This window comes from Bombina bombina, chromosome 3, assembly GCF_027579735.1.
Source record: "Bombina bombina isolate aBomBom1 chromosome 3, aBomBom1.pri, whole genome shotgun sequence".
In the NCBI taxonomy this organism is placed as follows: Eukaryota; Metazoa; Chordata; class Amphibia; order Anura; family Bombinatoridae; genus Bombina; species Bombina bombina.
Window position 1 is genome coordinate 319421596 of NC_069501.1, and position 15332 is coordinate 319436927.

The window sequence follows — 15332 nt, forward strand, 5'->3', positions numbered from 1 at the left end:
TTATCTGGTAATCTTCATTTAGGATATCCAGCTTTCAGTATCAGAAGAGGGAAGTATGTAAGATTCCAAGAACTATTTTTCTAGGATAACCCAGCAAAACAATCAGAGCTCACTTTTGATTTATTTGACCCCGCCTTCCTGATGGTCGCATGCTTGGTAACAATTCAAGATGATCTGATTGTCTAACTTTTAACTAACTTAAATGTTTATCAAACAACAAGATACCTGGTCTGTATTTATTTCTTTGCAGTAACATAGTTCCTAGGAAACAATTTTATTGAAAAAGTAGACTTTTTTTTCACAATTGAATTATATTTGTTTGTTTTCACTGCTTGATGTCTTTTTTTTTTTCTTTTTAAATATTTTTGTTTTAATATTTTTGGGAGCAAAAAAAAAATAATGTTTATTGTTATCTTTCTTCACTACTTTTAAAATTTTTCACTTGATAGTTCACAGTGATATAGTCTGTCAATTTAAAGCTATATGCATTGTTGAAGTTATTTTTGTATGGTGCAATTAATATCAAAGTGGAGGGGAGGAGACATGTATTACAGACTCCTGTAACATTTTGAGAATTATTTTTGCCTTATTGGTTTTATTTGTCAACAATCAAACCTTTATCAGCTTAAAGGCAATTCAAATAAGAACTCAGGAGGCAAGAACAAAAGACATGAACACCAACATGCATAAGCCTTTCCAACAGAATTATTGTTTATATAAATTAACCAGACCTAAAATGTTAAACTCATTTTATTGAATAAAGAATATGTCTATTTTTAAGGTATGCTTCTATGTTTGAGAAGTTTGGATTGTTTATTAATGTTGCCATGTTAACCAACCAGTGGGTTAAAAATTCAAATGAAGACAGCCTGGGTTTATAAAACTTTATTTAAACAGCACAAAGAGATGTGCATTTGTGTAGTATTGATAACTTGTTGAACACACTTCTTCAAAATATAAATGGAAATAGCAATTTAGACCCTAACAATCAGTTATCAGATATGGATTATCATTAAAATTCTATAAAAAAATAAAATAAACTACTCTCATTTGAAATAAAATTAAAATCAGAAATTAATGGACAGGGAAATGTGTGTTCTTGCTAGTTCACAAAAACTGTGGATGACATATGTGCCTATGTACTATTTTGATCATTTAATAAGCACCCTAATTGCTAATATTTTGCTTTCTTAAAAAATTATTTGTTTTTATTGTTAGTTTACAGAGGTCATACATAGAATATTATAGTTTAATTTACGTAAAAGGTGAATTAACATATAAACTTCGTATACTGTATTGTATATGCAATATTACAATTAATTTTTAAATGCAAAAAAAAGTTGTTGAGATTGTGGTGTTTAACAAATGAAGGAATATTTAGTTATTATATTATTGTCCGAAAAAAAATATTAGTTTTTAGCATAGCCTACAATATTTATAGTTTTATCTTTCAGTCCCTTAAAAAAAAAAATGGAATAATTCAAATTTTGATAATCAAGAGTAAGAGTGATCTTCCCACTCGGTCATTAAAGGGACATTATACACTAGATTTTTCTTTCCATAAATGTTTTGTAGATGATCCATTTATATAGCCTATACAGGTTTTTCTTTTTTAAGACACGATGAGTCCACGGATCATCTTAATTACTAATGGGATATTCACCTCCTGGTCAGCAGGAGGAGGCAAAGAGCACCACAGCAGAGCTGTTAAATAGCTCCTCCCTTGCCTCCCACTCCAGTCATTCTCTTTGCCTACGTTAGTGATAGGAAGAGGTAAAGTGAGGTGTTAGTATAGATTCTTCAATCAAGAGTTTATTATTTTTAAAGTAGTGCCAGAGAGTGCTGCTTTGTTCTAGGGTGTAACCATAGTCCATATCAGTCTCTTCAGTAGAGCTTTTGGTGGCTTTAGAGTAATGGGAACTTGTGGGACATAATTCTCAATGCGCCTCCTATATATTGAATGCTGCCCTTATCAAGAAAACTTGAGGGATATTTACTCAGGACTTTCATTATATTACAGGTCCATGGGAGGGAGAGGACCTCTTACACCTGAAATTGCCTTACTGTCCAGCAGAAAATGAGGTAAGTGCTGACTTTCTTTATGGGGAGTAGAAGCAAACTCAGAAACGAGTTAGGCACATTATTGTTATTTATTCCTCATTCAATTTGGGGTTAATCCTCCTAGATGGTTTAGGGGACACCTTGGACAGATGGACTCAGGGGCTGTAGGGTTTACATTGCATATTGTAATAAGCTATTACTGGAAGCTCAGTGGCAGACTCAGTGTGAGATTCTAAGTCTAGCAGCTCAATGTGGGGTGGTTCCCGTTTGCACTGTGTGTCCGGGACTAACAGCTATTGTCTGGGACTGACTGCTACCCTTTACATTGAGTGTGAGCTTAACGTGAGGCATTTCCACGTGTAGGCTGTATATCTGGCTGACGGCTAATCATTGCATTGTGCATAGTTAATGGGCTAATAATGCAATCTTACTGTGTGGTGTTTTACATATGTATACGGCATATCTGGGACTGGCTGCTGCCCAGTACATTACAGGTTGCTAATGGCTGCCACGCTGTTTGAGGCTAGATCGGTCTGTTGTTGGTTTCCCTCCCGGCTCTTTCATGTGTAAGACTTTAATGGCGACCGGGAGATGGTGTTTGTTTATGCCCACAATGGGCGGAGTTTTAGTGTGGCGCCAATGTTGTTGTGCACCCTTTTAGCTAGACTTCCGTTATCGGAAGGATCAGTGGAGAACTCTGGGTGTCTGTTTGTAGTACCGGACAGTACTATAGCAATAAGAGTCCGGAACTTTTGCGGAAGGGCTGGCAGGCGTCTTTACTGAAGCATAGAAGGAGTTGCTATATCGTATACTGAAATTAGTTTTAAATTAAAAATTGAATTTCAGCTGTTTATTGCTTAATTCAGCTCTGTATCTTACAATGGAACAAGTGCACACATGAAATAAAGATACTTTTAAAACTTAAAGAGACAGTAACGTTTTTCCTTGGGGTTCCTTTTATTAAATGCATTTCAGCTGTTTATTGCTTAATTCAGCCTTGTACTTAAAATGGAACTAGTGCACACACAAAATAAAGCTACGTTTAAAATTTAAAGAGACAGTAACGTTTTTATGTGTCAATTTTTATTAAAAGATTACACTCTTTTCTGAACCTTCTCCTTTAAAGGCATTTGCTGTTTAGGAGTCTGTTGCCAATGATCACTTTATGCCCAAATTTCTCCTATAGTGCCCATAAAATGTTATGGCTCACATGCAGTGCCCAACGATTCCTCACACACTCCATCTAGAGTTACTATGCATATCATGCATTATATGTTTTTTCCCACGTGGAGGAAAACATTATTAGAGGAATCATTTTAAATTGTTTAAGGTGATGGATTCAGTAGTTGCTATTCCGAATGGTTCTTCCCTTTTAGAGGAAGATACTTCGGCATTATATGAGAGAAAATTCTCAATCTCAGATGACTAATGTCTTTATTTGATCCTGATGTTGTTTTTATTTCAGTTCTTTAGCTTTAACTCTTCCATTTGGTACTTTAGGAGGTTTTAGCTACCCTAGACAACTCTGACACTACCGGTGTCATCTATCCTAGTGCTTCCAGTAAGTTGGATGGAAAATACATATTCCCTATAGTTAACGAGATGTTTCACATAGCCAACTCAGCTAAGGAGGCTGAGCAAATATTCCCTAGGGTGGAAGGAGTAGTTTCCAGTTTAGCTAAGAGAACTACTATGCCACTAGAGGATAATTGCATTTTTCAAAGGTCCGATGGACGGAAATTAGAAAAGGGATGTACACCATGGCTTACAATGGTATCCAGCTGTGTACTTTACTACCGTCACTAGTGCGACGGCATATTAGTTTGATGCGTTGTCTGATGCTTTTAAGTCAGAAACTCCCCTGAAGGAATTCCAGGATAGGATAAAGGTTTTCAAATTGGCTAATTTCAAATTCTTCCTTTCAAATTGTCAGAATGGGAGCATAGGTTTCTCTGTTCCATCTCACTGGGAAATCCAGGATAGGATAAAGGTTTTCAAGTTGGCAAATTCCTTTTTTTCAAATTCTTCCCTTCAAATTGTCAGAATGGGAGCATCGGTTTTTCTGTTCCAGCTCTCAGAGCCTTAAGGTTAGAATCTTGTTTTATGGATGTATGCTCTAAGTCTAAGCTTTTAAGGATTCATTACAAGGGGAAGACCTTGTTGGAATATGGCTTGACGGAAATAATATCCTTTGAAGTTTAAAAAAAAAATCAAAAACAAAATCATATAGCCTTCTGTTGAATCAAAGACAGCATGAAGGACATGCCCCTGATCCGGGGTTGGATCTTGTAGGGGGCAGACTTTCAGTCTTCGCTCAGGCTTGGGTTCGAGATGTTCAGAATCTCTGGGCAATAGAAAATAGTGTCCCAGGGTTTCAATTTGGAGTTCAAGAGTTTTCCTCCCAGAGGCAGGTTTCTGCTTGCAAGATTATCTGCAGATCAGAGAAAGGGAGAAGCGTTCTTACACTACGTAAGAAACATCTCAGACCTGGTAATGCTTTATCATATAAGAAGGAACCTTTTTAGATCTCAAGAGTCTAAACAGATTTTCCTGGTGTACCCTCCTTCAAGATGGCAACTATTCATTCCATTCTTCCCTTGATCCGAGAGGGTCAATTTATGACAATTTAAAGGATGCGTACCTTCATGTGCCATTCATAAGTTGAACAAACGCTTCCAGTTTGTGGTTCTTCATTTCAGTCTTGCCTCAGCTCTCAGAGTTTTCATGAAAGCTCTGGGAATGCTGTTGGCGGTGCTTCAGTTACGGGGCATTGCAGTGGCATCCTATTTGGACGACATTTCTAGTCCAGGCGCCATCCTTGCAGCTAGCAAGATTTCACACGGACTTGGTGTTATCCTTCCTGTGGTCTTACGGGTGGAAGGTAAATTTGGAAAAGAGTTCCTTAGTCCTATGCACAAGGGTAATTTTCTTGGGAATCATTATAGATTACATATCAATTAGGATTCTTCTGACAGAATGTCAGGAAATCAGAGATTATCGATACTTGTTTAGCCATTCAGTCCACTCCTCAGCCTTCAGGGGCTCAGTGCATGGAGGTAATCGGACTGATGGTGGCGGCAATGGTCGTCATCCCATTTGCTCAGTTCCATCTCAGACTTCTGCAGTTAAGCATGCTCAGGCAATGGATCGAAGATTGTACAGTTTTGTCTCCTCGAATACTACTGGAACAGGAGACAAAGGATTCTCTTCAGTGGTGGTTGACTCTGGATTATCTCTCCCAGTGAACCTGCTTTCACAAACCATCTTGGGTATTTGTGACACCAAATGCCAGCCTTCTAGGGTGGGGAGCAGTCTGGGGCTCCCTAAGGGCTCAGGGGTTTTGGACTCAGACAGATTATTTTCTTCCTATAAACATTCTGGAGCTGAGCACAATCTTCCATGTTCTTCTGGCCTGGCTTCAGTTAGCCTCGGTCCAGTTTATCAGGTTCAGGTCAGTCCAAGGGACGTCAGTGGCTTACATCAATCATCAGGGCGGAACGAGGAGTTCCATAGAGATGACAGAGGTATCTAAAATAATTCAGTGGGTGGAGGCCCATTCTTACTGCCTGTTGGTGAGATATATTCCAGGGGTGGAACATTTGGGAGGTGGATTTCCTGCGCAAGCAGTCCTTTCATCCAGGGGAGTGGGAACCCCATCCGGAAGTGTTCTCCAGCTTTTTTCTCTGTTTGTTCTTCTTACTCGGGCCATTGCTCAAATCCAGCAGGAAAGGGCTTCAGTGATCCTCATAACACCTTGTAGGATTTGGTATGCAGATCTGGTGGACATGTCATCTCTGCCATCTTGGAGTCTTCTGTTGAGGAAGGACCTGCTAATTCACAGGCCCTCTTTTCACCCAAATCTGGTTTATCTGAACCTGACTGCTTGGAGTTTGAACACTCTTTATCCAAGCAGGATTTTTCTGACTCGATCAATGTGACCATGATTCAGGTTCGAAAAATGTATCATAGGATATGGTGTAAATATCTCTATTGGTGTGTGTCCAACGACTACTCATGGAGTAGATAGGATTCCTAGAATTTTGTCTTTTCTCCAAGATGGTTTGGAGGAAGATATATCATCAAGTTTTCTAAAGGGTAAAACTCTGTCTTCTCTATTTTGTTACACAAATGTCTGGTAGATGTCTCAGATGTACAATCATTTTGTCAGGCCTTGATCAGGATCAGGCCTGTGTTCATACCAGTTATTCCTCCATGGACTTTAGTTTTCAGAGTTCTTCAAGGGGCTCCGTTTGAGCCTATTCTTTCCTTTGGATATTGAGTTGTTATCTTGGAAAGTTTTATTTCTTGTTGCTATTTCTTCTGCTCGGAGAGTGTCAGAGCTCTCGGCTTTTCGGTATGAGTCTCCTTATCTTATTTCCATTTAGATAAGGTAGTTTTATGTACTAAATTAGGATTTCTTCCTAAGGATGTTTCTGATTGGAACATTAATCAGGAGATTGTTGTTTTTTTCTTGTGTCCTAATCCTTTTTCTCAGAAGGAAAGATTTCTGTTCAATTTGGACGTGGTCCGTGCTTTACAGTTTTACCTGCAGGTGACTACGGACTGTCGTCAGTCTTCTTTGTTTGTGGTTTTCTCAAGAAAACGCAAGGGACAGAAAGCTTTGGCTACTTCTCTTTCTTTTTGGCTGAAGTGTATCTTACGTTTTGCATACGAGACTGCTGAACAGCAGCCTCCAGAGAGAGTTACGGCTCATTCCTTGAGGGCTGTTGCTTACTCATGGGCATTCAACAATGAAGCTTTTGTGGAACAGATTTGCAAGGCTGCAACTTGGTCCTCTCCACACATTTTCAAAGTTTTACTAGTTTGACACTTTTGCCTTGGTTGAGGCCACTTTTGGGAGAAAGGTTCTTCAAGCAGTGTTGCCTTCCGTTTATGTTCCCTGTCTTGTCCCTCCCGTATCATCTGTGTACACTAGCTTGGGTATTGAATCCCATTAGTAATTAAGATGATCCGTGGACTCATCGTGTCTTAAAAAAGAAAAGAAAATTTATGCTTACCTGATAAATTTATTTCTTTTTTGACACGATGAGTCTACGGCCCGCCCTGTTCTTGTAAGACAGGTTGTGGGTTATTGTAAACTTCAGACACCTCTGCACCTTGGCTTTACCTTTCTCTTCCTAACTTCAGTCGAATGACTGGAGTGCGAGGGAAGGGAGGAGCTATTTAACAGCTCTGCTGTGGTGCTCTTTGCCTCCTCCTGCTGACCAGGAGGTGAATATCCCATTAGTAATTAAGATGATCCGTGGACTCATCATGTCAAAAAAGAAATAAATATATCAGGTAAGCATAATTTTTTTTTTTTTTTTTTAAATGTATAGTTTTGCTTATTTTTTAAATAACATTGTTCTGATTTTCAGACTCCAAACCAAGCCTAAGGTTTTAGAAGTATACTGATGTATACCTACTCCAGCTTGCTCCTGTTTGTGTAAAGAGTCTTTTCATATGCAGAGGAAGGGGGAGGGTCTTCTCTTTATGGTATACAACCACTTGCAGTGAGTGTTCCAGCAAACCTTTTTAACAGAGCTAAATTGTGAGCTTCTAAGTAAGTTTTAAACAGTTTTATACTGGATTTTTAGATCAGTATCTGTGCATATTATTCTTTATAGTAGTGTCTATTACAAGCAGTTATATGAAAATTGGTGTTTACTGTCCCTTTAATTTAACTCACCTAGAGGAATACATTTTGCTGTTGTTTTTTTTTTCAGATGTGCTTATAAAATTGAAAAAAAACTTAAAATATGTCAGGAACTATATTATGTTGCCAGCATGACACAATTTTAAAATATTATGTGTCAGATTAGTCAGTTTATGAAATAAAAATACATTTTTGAAGATATGATTAATATCAATGTGTGTATCAAAGAATAAATTGTTTAAAGAAACACATATAATTGTTTTGCTTCCAACTACTGTAATTATGGATACCCTAAGTTTTTTGTCCTGAAAAATTTTAGATTGGATAACTGGGTATAGATATACAGCTCTATCCACAAAGTCTCTTTTAAGAAAAAGATAAATTAAAGACAGGTAAATCAGGTTAGATCAGGACTGCACTATCTAAAAATAACCAACATTTCTAAAAAAATAAAATCCCTTGACTTTGCAATTACCTGACTTTAACTGATCTTTTAAAGGGACAGTAAAGTCAAACTGAAACTTAAATTGACTGGAAAGAGTATGACATTTTAAACAACTTTTCAGTTTATTTCCATAATCAATTTTGCTTAGTTCTCTTGGTATCCTTTGTTAAATAGTAATCACAGGTGACTTAAGGGGCGTGTACATTTATATAGCCATCTGGCAGCAGTGTTTGCCATATAATGCTAAAGACACATCCATGCTCCTAAGCTCTTATGAGCCTACCTAGCTTATTTCTTCAACAAAGGATATCAAGTGAACAAGGCAAATTTGATAATAAAAGTAAATTGGAAAGGTGTTTAAATTTGCAAGCTCTATCTGAATCAATTTTGACTTTACTGTCCCTTTAAACCATTTTTCAAAATCAAGCAAACTTGCCAATTCAAAATTAAGCAGTTTGGCCGATGAGTGAAATATTGTAGGAAAATATATGTGACTGCAGTATTTCTTGCTTCAGGTAGCCATATTAGCTTGGAATGCTATTTAAAAAGCAAGTTAGAATACAAACACGCTGGTATTCTCACTGATAATCTTCGCCAACTAGCGAGCACCATTTTAAGCAATGGATGAAATAGAGACAGACAGACAGCAATGCAGAAAAAAAATACTTGTATAAGCATAACACATAATTGTATTTTTTGTCCAATTAAAGGGTTTATCTTTCTCACCTCTCTAAGCTTACAAAGGACCCCTTACATTATTACAAAAAACATACTTAAAATAAAAAAAACTCTGTCAAAGACAACCCCAAGAAATTAAAAACATCCCAGTTTCCAATTTGTTTTCAAGCGCTGGTTGAAAACAGTGCTTTTTTTTTTTCTTTTTCCAAGTGGTGCTTGAAAACTCCCTGCCATTCATCTGAATATTGGCAGCATATTTTCTCTGCATTTCTTTTTGAATACATGAGAAAATATGATGCAGATTAATGTGAACCTTCTTGAAAACAGAACCAATGATTGGTAGAGTTGTACCTCTTCTGCTGTCACAGTGGTTGTATACTACTCGGAATCAGCAGTTCCCTGCAGCATTTTCCAGGGTTTAATAAACACAGAGTTTTACAATTAGCAGTGCAAAAAGTACATTCTAATTGACTAATTAGAGCATGTCATTTTTGCTCTTTAATGTCCCTTTAATATTTAACATTATTGCTGTATTTTAAATGAAATATTCTTGTTTATACTAGGCTTTTACAAATAAATAATTTATTTAATTAAATTATTCTGCTTTAGTAAGTCTAATAATAAATGGCTATTTTTTTTTTTAAATGGAACCACATATGAAGTTTATTATACTTTATGCTATTGAATGCTAAATATAGCAAGATTGATAGAGTATATGCCCTCTATTTAGTTACTGACATAAGCCATTAAAGGGACATGAGAGACAATTTTTTTCTTTCGTGATTTAGAAAGAACATGTCATTTTAAACAACTTTCTAATTTACTTCTATTATGTAATTTGCTTCATTCTCTTGATATCACTTGCTGAAAAGCATATCTAGATATGCTCAGTAGCTGCTGATTGGTTGCTGCACCTAGAGGCCTTGTGTGATTGGCTCACACATGTGCATTGCTATTTCTTCAACAAAGGATATCTAAAGAATTGAGCAAATTAGATAATAGAAGTAAATTGTAAAGTTGTTTAAAATTGCATGCCCTATCTGAATCATGAAAGTTTAATTTTGACTAGACTGTCCCTTTAAGTTTAAATTTAAATATGCCATTTTTTATGGATATCAAACTTACTATAGTTGTAATAACAAGGTGTGTCCTTTTCTGACAACGCAACTTGAACCAACAGCCCTATGAGTTTGCTGTAAAGGATGACTTTACTACATACTTGCCCTTAGGGATGATGTTTTTCTTAACTCTACCACTCCAGTCTAAATAAGCCAGTATGAAGTTAGTTCAGTCTTCTATCTGTTTAGATTACTGCTTTTCAAACCTGTCCCCAGGCCTCCCTAACAGGCCACATTTTGAGGATATCTGAACTTGAGCACATGTGAAATAATCAGCTAATTAGTGCACATGGTTATTTTACCTGCTTTAATCCAAGGTAGTCCCAAAAACCTGGCCAGTTGGGGAGGCCCGAGGACAGGTTTAAAAACCAGTGTAGATAAACCCCATAGTCAAAAAACAATTTCAAAATTCTGTTTTTTGTTTGGTTAATAAAGCTTTTGAATCTTCATGGGCTCCATTTATCAAGTGCTGGGCAGACAAGGTTTACTATCACGAACCTTGTCAGTCGGACATCCTGGCAAACAGACCTCTGCTTGTGTGCATGAGCTGTGGTTGTCAATCATCCCGATCAGATCTAATCAGGATGAATGAAATCCACCATACTTTAGGTGCCAGAGAGATTAAGTAGCAGTGTTCTTAAGACTACTGCATCTTAACCAGTGTTTAATGCTCACTCAAACAAGTCTGAAAAGCTGGAGCTCCGAAGCTGCTCTAGAAATTTAATAAATGGTGCCCATTGACAGTATTTGCAACACCAAAAATAGCTCAGTCTATTCTAACCTTATTCTAACGTTATTCTGAGTAAACCTTATTAACATAAAAACATTTATTGGAAATTTTATTTTTAGAGCCAAAAATATAGAAAATGGAGATAGACAATAAGTATTGAATATTTGATGTATTGAAAACTTTAGATAATGATGTTATACTTTGAAGTAAAAGATTCTCAATATTACTAAAAATAGCTGTCCCTTGGAATTATAAATATCAATTACTTAACATTTAATATAAATAGGTTATATGATATACATGATCTGTGAATCTGTCTCCTCAGGGGTAAATACATTTTCTTAAAAAATATTCAGAGTACATCATTACATTCTGGAATAGTTTGTTTCTTTATATATTGTATTTATTAGAACACACACACACACAAATATATATATATATATATAGATAGATAGATAGATAGATAGATAGATAGATAGATAGATATAGATATATATATGTATACATGCATGGCCAAAAATATTGGCACCCTTGCATTTCTGTCAGATAATGCACCACTTGGCCCAGAAAATTGTTTAGGAAATTCCAAATGTTTAGGCATTATTATGTTTATTTATTTTGTTTGTATTGGTATGACACAAAAAACGGAGGGAAAAAAAGCCAAATCTGACACATTCCCTGCAAAACTTCAAAAATGGACTGGACAAAATTATTGGCACCTTCTCAAAATTGTAAGAAATATTTGCATTCCTGTAATTTATAATTAAACTCACCTGTACCAATTAACAGGTGCTAACAATAAAGAAATCATACCGGCAACCAGTTAAAACGGTACAAAATGGACTCAACCTTTCTGTTGTGTGTCTCTGCGTGCCACACTGAGCATGGAGAAGAGAAAAAGCAGCAAAGAATTGTTTGAGGATTTGAGAACAAAAATTGTGGAAAAGCATGGACAAATATCCAATTTTCCTTTTTCCACTGTGCACAACATTGTCAAGAAGTTTACAACCCATGACACTGTAGCTAATCTCACTGGACATGGACGAAAGAGAACAAATTATCAAATATTGCAATGTAGGATAGTTTGAATGGTGGATAAAGAACCTTGATTAACTTCCAGACAAATTCAAGCTGACCTTCAGGCAAAGGGTACAAATGTGTCAGCTCACACTATATCTCACCATCTGAATGAAAAGGGACGCTAAGGTAGGAGTTCCAGAAGGACCCCACTGCTGACACAGAAACATAAAAAACCATATTGGAGTTTGCCAAAACTTACATGAGGAAGCCAAAATCCTTTTGGGATAATGTGCTGTGGACAGAAGAAACAAAATTACAGCTTTTTGGTAAAGCCCATCATTCTACTGTATTCAGACAAAGAAATGAGGCTTTTAAAGAAAAGAATACAGTCCCTAGAGTCAAACACGGTAGAGGTTTGCTGCTGTTTTGGGGATGCTTTGCTGCTTTAGGCACTGGATGTCTTGACTGTGTGCATGGCATTATGAAATATGAAGACTACCAAAGAATTATGTGGTGCTATGATGGGGAACAGTGTCAGAAATTTGGGATTCCGTCAGAGGTCATGGGTCTTACAGCAGGACAATGACCCAAATCACACGTCAAAAAGCACCCATAAAAGGTTTAAGACAAAGCGCTGGAGAGTACTGAACTGGCCAGCAATGAATCCAGACCTCAATACCATAGAGCACCTGTGGATACATCTAAAAACAGTAGTTGGGAAAAGAAACCCTTCCAATCTGAGAAATCTAGAGCATTTGGCGAAAGAAGAGTGGTCCAAAATTCCAGTAGAGAGGTGTAAGAAACTCATTGATGGTTACAGGAAGCAATTTATTTCAGTTAATTTTTCCAAGGGGTGTGCTACCAAATATTAAATTGAGGGTGCCAATAACTTTGTCCGGTTTATTTTTGGAGTTTTGCATGGAATGTGTCAGATTTTTTTTTTCACTTTTTTTGTGTCATACCAATACAAACAAAATAGCAACAATTTTCTGAGTGAAGTGGTGCATTATCTGTCAGAAATTCAGGGGTGTCATGACTGTATATATATATATATATATATATATATATATATATATATATATATATATATATATATATATACATGCTTTAAAAAACAATAACAATGATGATAGAAAGTTACATTTTTTATGCCATTTAAATGTAATTGTAACATCATTAAATAAAAGAAGCCAATGGTAAAGGAACAGTCTTAAGATATTAACATAAAATGTTTAGTTATGTTTGGTAGAACAACTTTGAAATATACATTTAATATTTATTTTGCCCCTTTTAATGTAATTTAGCTCAGATAATTGTGGCTTTTCTAATTCTCAGAATATTTAACGGATAAGAACTGCAAAAAATTCACTATATATCAACAATATGAGTAACAATTTGGCTATCTTTGTCAGTTGTGTAATTAACCCCAAATTGGCTACTCCACATGAGGCAAGTGGTAGGTAGAGTTTGGCTATTGAAAACAATTACAGCAAACAAGATGTTAATTTGTTATAAAAATGTTTAGATTTGTCTGATAAATCATTCTATAGCTTGAAAAGTGAAATATCTTGTAATAGCAAGATGTTTACTGTCCATTTAAAAGATACAGTTCATATGCTCCCAAAGCCTTGCATGTTATTTACTAAACATTTTTTTATCTATTATAAAAATGTACAGTCTTTAAATTTATCAAGGGAGGTATTTTTATTGAAATTATGAACATATTTATGAACATATTTTTTCAAGCTTTCTATGTTTGCTTGAATATAAAATTGTATTAGCAAATATTTTTAAATGCAAAAAAATATCAGATTCTTATGACACACAACATCTTGTGTTTCACAAAACTATTTTATGCACTGATTATGGAATTTAAATTATTTGGTTCTTACATATTGTACTTTTTATCATTACAACATATAAGCAAAACCAGATTAAAAAGAAAAAAAAAAGAATCACAAATAAAATATAAAAGATATTTGAAGATTTGAAATAATAAATAATTTTATGCCATTTTTACAGCATTTAAAAGCTAAAATTAAAACAAATATCAATATATCTTTAGAGATGTGTATAAAAAAATGTAGGTTTCTTATCAATATTTCTAAAATTATGTATAGTAAACATTTTTTAAATATGCATAGTAAAATGAAAACATCCAAAATGCCTATGCACTTTAATAATTTTGCCTTCTATGATAGTTGTGACCCTAAATTATCATTTAATAAAGTCCTCTCTATCTATAGATGTAGAGGTTTATAGCAAGAAGATATGTTATTTTATATTTAAATATTTATAATTATGCATTAATTAAGCTAAACAAGTTTTTTTTAATAATTTGGATACTTGAATAATGTAGATATCAATTTTCTACATAATGATCTTATTTCCTAGTGAAGCCATTTTTCAATGATTTCTATGACTTTTCATTAAAAAGCATCTTATTCACATCCTGTAGTCTGTTGGAGAAATAATTTAGTATAAAACAGTTTTATTTAAAAGTCTGAATGATATATATATATATATATATATATATATATATATATATATATATATATATATATATTATTCTTAATAAAATATATTTCCACTAATAATACACACTTTTTTTCCAACAAGAACATTTCAGAATGCTTTTTGATAACTGAAGGTCTTTTCAGACCAGAAAACCCGAAATATTTTTTTTTTAATATGTATAAATGATCAATAAAGCAATATATTATTTCTATTAGAAAAAAAATGAGATATATAATTGTATGTATTTTCTGTCTGTAAAGTAATCTGATGTTTTATAGTAAAAATTGATTAAATTGCTCGGGTAAATACCAATGTAATTAAATGGCCGTTATAGTGACAAAAATGAAATGCGAGTCCCGAACTGTACTTTAACTGTATTTTTAATCCCTATGTTGTGGTTAAACCCATAGCTTTGCAGTATCACTAGTTATTAAATTATTTATTAAAATGATTTATAACATTTTATTTTATCATTATAATGGCCCTTTAAATTCTTATATTGATTTGTTTGTATTCTTGTTTTCTATATTCTTTTTAAGTTTGTTTTTATTGTGTTTTTTTTTGAGTTAGAACAAACCCACTTTTTCATGATAGAACTGAGTCACAAAATAAAATGTTATGGATTTAGTAAAAAAATAGTTACTCTATTATTATTATTATTATTATTATTATTATTATCACTGTTATATTGATATATTTTTTTTCAGTAAAAATAGATGTTAGTGATAATAAACATCAACTAATTTTATGAAATTTCTGTTTCTTATTGGAGATTCAAGATTTCTGATTTTCATAACAAAATTAAACTAAAAACAATATTTTCTCCCACTACTTTATTTTTGTCCAATAGAATAGCTTTACGTTTACAAAAACTATCATCATCATTTCATCAAAGTTACATTTTATACTAAGAAACATGCAAGAGGTCGTCTAGAGGAAAAGATATTTAATCTTCATTAAATAATGATTTTTGTACAACTGTTAAATTTGCCACTGATTGAGATAGTGACTAAAAATCTCATGCAAAAGTATGATTTTATGTCTGCCAGATTCTGTGATCTTTGGCATTTTGAATGGAATGATGTGATTTAAAGTTGGTCTTATTAG